Raw genomic sequence first — 11665 nt, forward strand, 5'->3', positions numbered from 1 at the left:
AAATAAGTTCGCATATACAATCTTTTATTTATGATAAGAGCAAATTCTTTTTACTTATAGCTGCTTTTGAATTTGGTGCTTCAGTGAGGAAGCTTGTGTGTAGCTACATAAAAGAAGGTTCTATTTTGATGAGAAATGAATCTCTTATTTCAGGAGTGTTATTTTTCCTGTTGACTTATGGAGATAGGGAAAGGAGGAGGTGTTGGTTGCTGAAGGATGGAGGGAAGCGTCAGTCTCTGATTGTAAGAAAAGTCTGTGCTGTTCCTTTATGCTTGCAAAAAAGTGTATGTCATCAGCCCCCAACTGGGCCTCGATGCCAGGGTAGCCCCAACCTACCCTCTGAAGCTCCAGCCTTTCCCTTCACCTTAGGAAAATCTGCTCATGGCCTGAGACCCTGGGATATCTCCATTGAACAAGTTTTTCCTTCTTAGGAAGACAAATGGGAATACAGCATATGAATATTATCAATTTTTTCCAAACAGTAATGCAATGATCTGTGTGTCCCTCCCCAGGGATGAAGAGCTATCTTCCATGAAGATGCACTTTTGCCACAAGCAAGATCATGAAATGATTCCAAATTTCCTGCTTAAAATTATTCCTTATTTGGAAATTATGCTTTTTAATGTTTTATGTTTTCGTTGAAACGCATGAGTAATTCTGACCTTTGGGGTCACAAGTAATAATTGAGCGTCACATTGTAGCCATCCTTTCTGCCCTCAGGGAAACAATAGAAGGGTTCAGACCCTTCATGTGAGGAAGTGTCGTGGTTTTGCTCAGAATGGCTCAGCTCTTTTGCAAGAAAACTCATCTGCACCCGGTATATTCTGAACTGGAGAGGCTGGATTACTTGGACAGTTGAGGGATGCCCTCATCAGCCATCATGCTGAGGCAGAGGGCAAGAGCAGTAGAGGTCTATCCTGGCTGTTTCTGGGCCCTGCATTTGGTGGGAATACAAGACTAAGGAAACTGTGTAGCCTCTGTTTCTTGCTGACTTGCAATTTCTATCTCCTTGAATAGGAAATTAACTAAATTGTAGTCTTGCCCCTTGACAAGAGATGTTCCTCTTTTGTCAGGCCATGAAAAATGTCCTATTGGAAACTGAAACTCCACAAATTAGACACTTTCATTTAATGGTCTGTACACAAGTATTTATTGAGTCCTCTTTACAAGCTTATATTCCTTCTCAGAGAACCTCCTCTTGATTTCCCATTTCCGTTAATGGCACCATCATTTTTCCTGTTCCTCAGGTAAAATTAAACAGCACATTTGGAAATGCAAAATTTCAGGGAAAGAATCTTAAGAAAACCAATGGATAGATTTATTTGAGTTTTAATTGGCCTCTTTTTTTTCTTTGTCAAATCACAAATTATTTTTTCCCCTTTTTTTCTTTTCCTCTCCATTTTTATCCTTTCTCTTACCTTGCTCTCCTAATCTTTCAATACATTCTTTGCATAAGGTGGAGAGCTTACTTACAGATCCGTAACTGGAATTCATTTCTATAAATGGTACTGAGAAGTTCTGGTTTTGTTTATTTTTCACACAGAATTAAGATTTTGTGCAAGTTGTCTTTACGTATGGCATCTCAGAGCAAAAGGAAACTGGCATTTCTTCTGCTTTTCACTTATCCATTTTTCTGGATGATGTGCACACAGTTTCTACCAGGAATATTCATTCAGTAGCTAACCCGTTAGGACTTCTGGTTTCTGGGTTCCTCTAGTCGTTTGATACCTGGATGCTTGTAGGAGCTCTGATGGTAGAACAGCGCTGAGCTAGCCTCATAAACAAAAGTCTTGGTGAGCAATTTAAGAATACTATGAAAGGGTAAAATCAGTTTAAAAATTGCTGGATTCTGTTTCCGTAATGAATTGACATTTGCTGTTGTCAGGTTCCCATGCAGTCTTTGTCAAATACACATATATAGTTTTAATTGGGTTGTAATCAATATGTAGATACATTCTTGCATTCTGCTCTTATTCTATCTGTTGTAAGTACTTATCCATATTGCCACATAATTTTATTTTTATAATAACTATTGGGCACCTATTATGTGTCAGTTGCTATGTTAGAAGAGAGAATGAGACAGTATGGTGGCTAGACACTGGAATCAGATAGACCAGCATTCAATTCTTGACTATGCCATTTGCTTACTTTGTGCCTTGAGCAAGTTACTTAACTTCTTTGAGACTCATTTTCCTCATATTTTAAATTGAGACTAATTAACAACATACTTTATTAGAGTGGTAAAATTTTAATGAGATATGGAGATAAAATGCAAAATGCATAGCACAGTTCTTGGCATATAATGAGCATTAAGTAAATGCTGGTGAATAACACGCTGATATGATTGGTTATGATGATGTGCCCATGACCTCAAGGAGTTTAATGGAGAGAGACATATATAAAAATATATGCCTTAAGGAATGATAGGAGCTGTGATCAACATCCATACGGGGTTCATTGGAGGCCCCAAGAAAAGCATGGTTGATTTCACCTGCAAATGGAGGTGTAGAAAATCAAGAAAATATTTGCAAAGAGGCAATTAGTAAGCTCAATTTTGAAGGCAAACTGGCACTTGTTGCACAGATAAGGCCCCATCAATTCTAAAAATGTGTGAGCAAAGCCCAGCTAACATTTTCTGTTGGATTGTGAAGGATGAGAAGGATTTTACCAAGTGGAGATGAAGGAAGGATATTCCAGGTAGAGGCTACAATGTAAGCAAGCACATTGAGTTCTGGATGCTTATTCAGGAAACGAATATGTTTGTGTTGTGTTTAGTGCATAAGGAACAGAGGCCTCTAGATGTAGCCAGTGCAAGAAATGAAGCTGGATGGGCAGGTAGAACAAAGTTCGCAGAAGCCCTAGGAGCCTGTCTAAGAACTTGGAACTCCGCCAGGCAGGCGGTGGGTGTGCCATACTCATAACACCCATCTGGTGGCAGGGTGGAGCCTGGACTGGAGAGGACAAAGCTGGAGACAAGGAAGAAGTCTATTGCAGTGGTCTAGACCAGAAGGGACATGGACTGAGCTAACTCTAGAATATTCTACCATGTTAATGTTCCCTATAACATAAACATCCTCTTGTTCGTGGGCACTTAATTTTAAACTTTTGCTGTTCTGAATATTGCTATGGTTTGCATCTTTATATATATAAATGTGTTTCTTTCTTTCAGGTATTTTCTTTAAGGTAAAGGGCATAAACATCTGCATGACTCTTGACAATTACAAGTAAATTTGTTTCAAATGGGTTTTCCAAATTATATTTTCACCAGGGTCCATTTGTGTATTGCTTTCACAACACCACTGGTAACAGTGGGTAGTGCTATTCTTTTCTTTGTTATTTTAGAAAGCATAAAACTGTTTTAATTTGCCTTTCCTTGATATCTACAGAAGTAAAATGTTTTCCCCGTTTGTCTTCTAATTATGTGTCCTCACTCGTGAATTGCGTGTCCTGTCCTTTGCCTATTTGATAAGCAATTGTGTTAGATCCTTTTTTGGCCAGCCTCTCTTCTGGCAACTCTCCACATACACATTTCCCCACAGGCTCACTTTCTAATTTCTTTTCTCTTTGATCTGTTGAAACCAAATCCTTTTTCTAACTCAATATTACAGTAGACATAACAATTCTAATTGCTCTATTGATTCATGGCCACTACAGTCATGGGCACATTAGGAAGAACAAGACTTTGCTATCAGAGACCAGGGTTTAAAAGCCCGACTTCACGCTTTCTAGCTTTGTGCTTTCGTGTAAGCATCTTAATCTCCCTGAACTCGTTTGCTTATCTGTGAAATGGGAGCAGTAGTATATGTCAGGATAAATTAGGAATTGTATTTGGCCATTGGTAGCAGAGACCCAATCACAGTGGCTTAAAAAAGCAGTAGTTTATTCTTTTATGTTAAATAACTTTGAAGATAAAGAACCCAGGGCTGGTATGGAAGTTCCATGAGGCCTTCCCCCTGCCTATGGCATGGCTGTGGGGTTAGGGTTGGGCAACCTTATTCCTTAAAGACCAGGGAAGAGATTGGATAGTGTTGGATAGTGGTAAAGCTGAACCTATTCACTTACTCATTGAAAAAATATTTGTTAAGTACCTGTTGTATGCAGAGCTCCAAGATTTTCTCTAACGGGAAACATGTATGCTAAGTCAAATAAGAGGATCTTGGTTATTACGTTGATATCTAAATCATGGAGAATGATTAATTGTCTCCTTCTTTAGGAAGACTCAAACTTGGAATCTCTGGGTTCCAAGGTGACTCTGTGGCCTTCTATCTCCTTGCCCAAGTATCCTTAGAATAATCTCTCATCCCAGAAAAGACATCCCTGTAAACTAAAAAAATACAGGCTTATAAATAGGCTTTCAGAGTTAATCAAAAGAAGAGTCCCTATCCTCATGACCAGATCAAATCAGTAATGGACGTTTGCTTTCTGGATCTATGCATTCTGGTCTGTTGGTTAGAAGAATCAGCCTCGTGATTTTACAGTCACACTATTTATACAGATGTTTCTGGAGCATCACAGGACCACGTCATAGACAGAGGGTCTCATGGATCCCCTGCCAGCTTAGAGAACATAGAATCCTCTGGTTCCCTTGATATGGTTTATTATTATTATTAGCAGTAGAATCATCATAATTCTACTTCTGTCAAAATGTATTCATTACAAATGAAATTTCTGTTCAGATCTCGTAGTTCATGCCTGAAAGCAAAGATATTAGAATTAATGAGCATTTTGCTGATGAGAAGAAAAATCACTGAAGGGTGATCAGACTCGAGCCTTTTAATGGGTCTGATATTCTTCTTTCATTAGGGTTGACAAGGGCATTTCTGACTCCCTTATGCTGTGTGCCATGGTTTAAGAATATACTTTATGTGACGTGAAGCTAGCTTTTCTTTGACAATAAAATAGCCCAGTAACCATGAGTAGTACATGTAAACAGAGCTCCATTGAATGGTGAGTCTCGGTAGAGGGAGGGTGACAATGTTAACCTGGTTAGCAGGTGATGAAAGGGCTTTGATTGGTTTATTAAAATGTCATTGTAATTTGATGCTGATTTTTCTTTCATGCAGTGGGCAACAAGGATTTACAAAAAGCAAACCCACTCAGGGAACTGGGCAGCAAATCTGAAAGAACTGCAGATGGGCCCTGGAGACAACAACAGCAGTGTTGGTAAGCAGGAAGTACAGACTCTGACACGTTTAACTGTGGTTCAAATGGATGTGGATGTGTATTGGAACATATTGTATCAGAGGGCTCAAGTGTTGACTCAAGGGAAACATAATTCAAAGACTTCAGGGCCTTGGGAGCTTGGGCAATCTTATTAATGGGGTCGGGGAGAGTTTTCAATATTGAGGACAGGCATTCATTTTTTTATATCCCAAGGCCATGAAATTATGGAAACCAGGGAGAAGAATTGAGGTATCAATGCTAATAGGCTCTGTCTGTCACCATTCTGTGGACGTACTATTCGGATGGACAGGATGTGGGGCTGTTGAGTGCATAGTTCGAGGGATGGTGCCTCTTAGGTTAGCTAGCATGTTTTTATCAGATGGCTGCAGACTCCCATATGAACCTCAATGGCCTCTCTGAACTGTTTTTACTCACACTCTGTCACCTAATGGGTAGGTATTTTTCCCACATCAACCAATTCTCCAACTCTCTGGACATGAACAGGGTGGCCTACAATTCAATTTAATCTGACACTAACCACCCAGATTTAGCACGGACCCCACAGTTTAAGGGCTCCATCCTATGAGACTGATCCCACACCAGTTGCAAATCTTAAGTTTGCCTCCTGTACTTCTGACCAACTGGCTATAAATTGGCGGTTCCCATGACTCCCTCCTGAGGCTTGATAACTGGCTAGAACAGCTCACAAAACCCAGGAAAACAGTTCACTTGTGTTTACTGGTTTATTAGAAAGGATATTATAAAGAATACAAATGAACAGCCAAATGAAGAGGTACATAGGGTGAGGTCAGAAGGGTCCCGAGTGCAGGAGCTTCTGTCTTGTGGAATTCAGGTACACCACCCTCCCTCCCAGCATGTGGATGCATTTACCAATCCAAATCCTATTGTTCAGGGGTTTTTATGGAGGTTGCTTTGTATACGTATGATTGGTTAAATTCATGGCCATTTGGTGACTGAACACAATCTCCAGTCCTTCTCCCCTCCCCGGAAGTTGGGACGTGGGGCTGAAATTTCCAAGTGTCTAATCAAAGCTTGATTTTTCTGGTGACCAGCCCCCATCCTGAAACTATGTAGGGGCCCCCAACCACCAGTACCTCAATGGCATAAAAAAACACTCTTACGATTCTGGAGATTCCAAGAGTTTTAGGAGCTGTGTGCCAGGAACCCAGGACAAACACCAAACAGTTATTTTTTATTATGTCACAGCCTCGCTGGTCAAGGGACCAGGGAAAGTGGGGCTGCAGTGAGGAGTCACTTGGGGAAGACACCATCTGCAGCTGAACACAAGGTCACGGACTAGGCTATCATGCCGGGAGAAGACTGTCACCCTCATGTCCTTGCCCTCTTTTGCAATCAGTATTTAGCATCTGCTATGTGCCAAGCATTTTCTTGAGTGATGTGATGGATACATAGGTCAACTAGACATTGTTCACACCACCCAGGAGCTCATAATATTGAAGGAAATGGCCTGTGAGCAACTGCACATAATACATTGTGGAAAGCCGTATTCAGAGGCTTGTAAAAGTGTTATGGGAGCACAGAAGAGAGAGCAATTAATTATGCCAGGAGGTCCCGGTAAGTTGTCACAGGGGACATAACATTTTCATCTGGGCTGTGAAAGATGAGAAAGAGATTACCAAGTGGAGAGGAAGGAAGTATATTCCAGGTAGAGGCTACAAGACAAGCAAAGACATTGAGTTATAGATGTTTATTCAGGAAACAGTGAACTGATCAGTATGGCTATAGTGTAAGGTGTGTAACAGGGAGCAATCATAATAGTCAACATTCATCAAGCATTTATTATATGCTAGGAACTTTTTCATGCATATTAACTTATTTAATCTTAAAATCAATCCCATGAGGTAGTTACTAATATTGTCTCTATTTTGCAGAAGAAGACACAGAGGCTTAGAGAGGTTAAGGACATTTCCTAAGTTTGTAACCTACGGCCTGGAGCCAGGATTAGAGAGCAAACAGGCTGACTATGATTGACTAGAAAGACAGAGAGTATAGGGCTTTATGACTCAAGCCATGAGCTTATTCTTAATCTTTGTCCGTCCCAGAATCCTCTGGTGCAGAGTGTACAGCATGATCCATTTAGACACAGGAAGAATATTCTTGAATTTTCTATTTGATTTTTTCTCATCTTTTTGACGATTATATTTAGTGTGTTTCATAATGTACCCCCTATGTTAGTGCATTAGAACATGTGTATAATTTATAAATAAATAGGCATACATACATCAGGGGTTGGTACTGAAACATTCTTTCCCGGAAGAACTACAAATCAAACAAGTTTAAAGACTAATGGTCTAGGCCGGTGATTTTCAAGTGTGGTTTCCTGACCAGCAGTAACAGCATCATCTGGAAACTGGTTAGAAATGCAAATTTTCAGGCCCCACCACAGACTTACCGGGTCAGGCCCAGTGGGATTGGGGCCCATCAATCTGTGTTTTAACAAATCACCCAGGTGAGACTCATTGGTCTAGGCAATGCAACTTTCAAGGTGGAAAGTTAGATGGTTTAATATGAGTTCTAGACAGATAATTCTAGTTGGATTGAAAAAAAAAATGAGATACTAGGAACCAGGAGATTCTTTATAAGTTCACTAAAATGAGCATGGCAAGAATTGAGCAGGGTCTGAGCCAAGTAAGAGAGGTAGATTTCAGAAATATTTAAAGGGACAAATTAATAGGACTGAATTTGGGGGTGAGGGAGAGAGAGTTAAATCCAGATATGGCACCAAAGATTCTAACACACACAATTGTTGTCACCATGTGTTAGCGTGTTAGTGTGAGTTAGAGAGTTTGAAGGCAGGAACTGATAGTGAATGATCTTGTTTAATTCCAAGTGTGTGAGGAGTCTTCAAGATGAGTAGGCAGTTGGTCAGTTAGACTTTCAAACTCAGAAGAGACACGAGGTTTGGAAACATATATCAGAGAGAGAACAGCATATATGTAGCAATAGAAACATTGGACATGTACAAAATGAGCAAGTTCTATCTTCTCTGTGATGAAGTATGAGGCAGAATCATCTGTGAAGAATGAGGGGGCCAGAAGTGAGATAGGAGCCTAAGATGGGCTGATATTCGGAGCACCTAATGTGGGGAATGGGAAGAGGAAGCAAAGCATGAGAGAAAACTAGTGTGTTGGCGTGTTGACCTCTGGGGCCACATGGGGTCCATGGCAGGTGCTCAGCATGTGCTGGCTGGCTGGAGAGTCAAGTGAGCTAAGAGCCATGGTGTGGGCCAAAAATTTGAGGTTTTTAACCTTTTGGTGCCATGATCCCTTTGGTAGTCTAGAGCCTACGGATCCTTTCTCAGAGTAATGTTTTTAAATACGTAAATTAAAACAACAGCATTAAAAAGGAAGCCAATTATGGTAAAATACGATTATCAAAATATCAAAAGCAAATTTGTGATATAGTAAGATATATATTATAACATATATATGTTAGTGAATGCATTAAATAACAGCTCTATCAGTGGGATTAATAACCTCAAATTCAAAGTTATGATGAGTGTAAATGATAATATGAGTTATCTGCAACAACTCTTATGTGTTATGAAAATATCGGTGATTTCTTCTGGTGACAAAAATCACAGGTACTGCTAATATTTTTCTGGTTTGTTACCTGCATTCATAATTGAAGTTAATGCTAAATTCAGTTAAAAGTTAGGGAAAATAAGTAAGTAATTGTTTCCCAGGAAAGTACATGACCCCCTGAATTCTATCCATGGGCTCCTTGAGGGTACATAGGCTCTGAGTTAAGAACCCCTGTGCTAAATGAGTAGACAGAAGTGCATGCATTTACCCACATGTATACATAGTCACCGATTGTTTGCAGATAGGAATTAATTTTCTGGATCAATTTGCATATGCCTTGTTCAAGGGACATTTTGTTTGAAAGACAGACGTTTTAGATATAAAGTAATTTGGGTGCATTTAGCTAACCCCTCTGGAGAGTCATTGAGGATAAATCATTTTGTCTCTCTGTAAAAACATTAACTTTACTAACCTGTCTTCAGCCAGAATAGTGGTTAGTGTGTATTAACTAACCCAGTGTTTTAACTCTGGTTTGGATGTTTTAGTCAGAAGTGACATAATTTGTAAAGCTTACTATCTATAGATGACTTTATGAGTAAGATTATGGCAGTTTAATCAAAATAATGATGTGTAATTTTGCTAATTTTGTTAAAAGAAACTTAAAGGTATGACTCAAATCGCACATTTTGTTGGTGAGGAAATGGATCCAGAAAGAGAAAGAGACCTTGTTCTGGTTATCTACTGCTGCATAACAAATTTGCCCCAAAATTAGCAGCTTGAATAAAAAACATTTTATTTTTTCTCACAATTTTGTGGGTCAGAAATTCAGGCAGAGCTTAGCTGGGCAATTCTTTTATTCTACATGTCATTGACTGAGATCATTCCCTAATATTCTACTGGAGGATGGGCTGGTCCACAGGGTCCAAGAGAGCATCATGCTATGGCTTCTCCTCGATGGAGAGCTGGAGGACTGTGCTAAGCCAAAATGTCAACTGGAGTGCCTACAGGTGCCCTCTCCAGCAGGGTGGTTCATGGCTCCCAGAAAGTGTTGTAAATGGCCCAGGTAAAAGCTTCAAGGTTTTTTATGATCTATTCTCACAAATCCCAGAATGTCAATTCTACTGCATTCTATCAGTCAAACAAGTTAACAGGGCCAGCTCAGGTTAGAAGGGAAGAATATTAGACTCCACCCTTCAAGGGGAGGAGTATCAAAGAAATTGTGACCATCTCTCATCTATCACAATCCACCTCTTGGGCAGAAACCATTTATACTTCCCCCACATGCAATCATGCAAATATATTTACCACCTCCCAAGACCCTCAAAATTCTTATCCCTTTCTATCATCAGGCTCAAGCTGAGGTCCAGGATCTTGTTATATAAAGATGTCTAGAAGCTAATGAGACTCTTTAGGAGTGGTTCTTTGAGTATGGTTCCTCTTGATGTGAAGATACGCTAAATAAAAAGACAAGATATCTGCCCCCTTCACACCCAACACACAATGGTGATACAGGGATAGGACAGGCATAATAGACATCCTCATCTAAACGGGTGAAAATAAGAGGCACGTAGCAGTCACCGGTCTAGACCAATTCAGAAATCCAGCTAATTGTTAAATAGAGCCGAGCACATGTTGCCACTTCCTTGATTAGGCTCAGTCTTCCTCCCTGGGATGATTCTCCAGGGCTCCTATCTCTGTTCTTTGGGCTCTTGGTTTTACCCTCTGAACATCTTTTCTTTTAGATAACAAATAGCCTGTGTTTGCACTGAGTAGTTTTTTCAGTCTGTTTCCTTTGTGGGTACAAAGGTCTCTTTTCATTTTGTACAGTTTTTATCCAGTTAACTGCTTCTGTAGTACAATTCTCTTAAAAACTTTGTTTGCACGACTTTTTTGATTTAATTAGATAAAAGTCACACTCACAATTATCTTCCAGATAAGCTCCTCTCTGGCTTGTTGTGACACAGGTTTCTTTGGGACAAAGCTTTCAAGATTCTTGACGCCTTTTTATCCCAATAAAAGATTTTACAATATTTTACCCTTAAGATTCTTGAGGACCCCTTCCCTACCAAAGAGGGTCCACTAGGCATATCCTTAAGATTCTTAGAAGTCCTACTAGGCACACCCTTAAATCTCACTGAGTCTCAACAAAGGTCTTATAGCAACACCAGTAAGATATTTACTCTGAGACCATTTTTTATGTTGAGATTATTTCACCATCCAGAGATGCTGGAATAGGAAACATTTTTGTTTCTGGAATCAGCAAGTCCTGGCTTCATTATGTTCCTTCCAAATTCTGCCTGAAAACTGTACATGTTCTGTTTAATCTTATTTCTCTCTATCAGTATTTTATCACACAGCGTCAAAAGAAACCAGCTGCTATTTTTGATATTCTGTCTGGAAATCTCTTTAGCCAGATATATAACCGTTCATTAGACACTTTCTATTTTCTACATTACTACAAGCAGCAGTTTCACTAAACTTTCCACCACTGCATCTTTTGTCCTGGTTCCCAAAATGTTTCTCCCATTGTCCTTCAACACTTGACCAATAGTCACCTTCAGAATCTTCTATTTTTCACCCACTTCTTGGCTCCAAAGCCAATGCCACATGCTTTAGGGTTGTGTTATAACAGCACTCCACTTCTAGTACAAAATTCAGTTTCAATTATCTATTATTGTGTAACAAATTACTCCTAAATTTAGTAGCTTAAAGCAGCAACTATTTTATTATATCTAGCAATGTCGTGCTTCCAAAATTCGAGAAGGGCTCAGCTGAGTGATTCTTCTGTTCCACATGACATCAGCTGGGTCACCCCCACCTGTAGTGTTTAGCTGACAGAAGGGCTGGTCTGGAGGGTCTAGGAGAAACTTACTCAAGCTGATTAGTGGAATGGTTGAGAATAGAAACAGATCTTCCAGTTCCTACAACAGAGGTCT

The sequence above is a fragment of the Ceratotherium simum genome, chromosome 11 (genome assembly GCF_057802395.1).
Source record: "Ceratotherium simum simum isolate JZ-2026a chromosome 11, ASM5780239v1, whole genome shotgun sequence".
Taxonomy (NCBI): domain Eukaryota; kingdom Metazoa; phylum Chordata; class Mammalia; order Perissodactyla; family Rhinocerotidae; genus Ceratotherium; species Ceratotherium simum.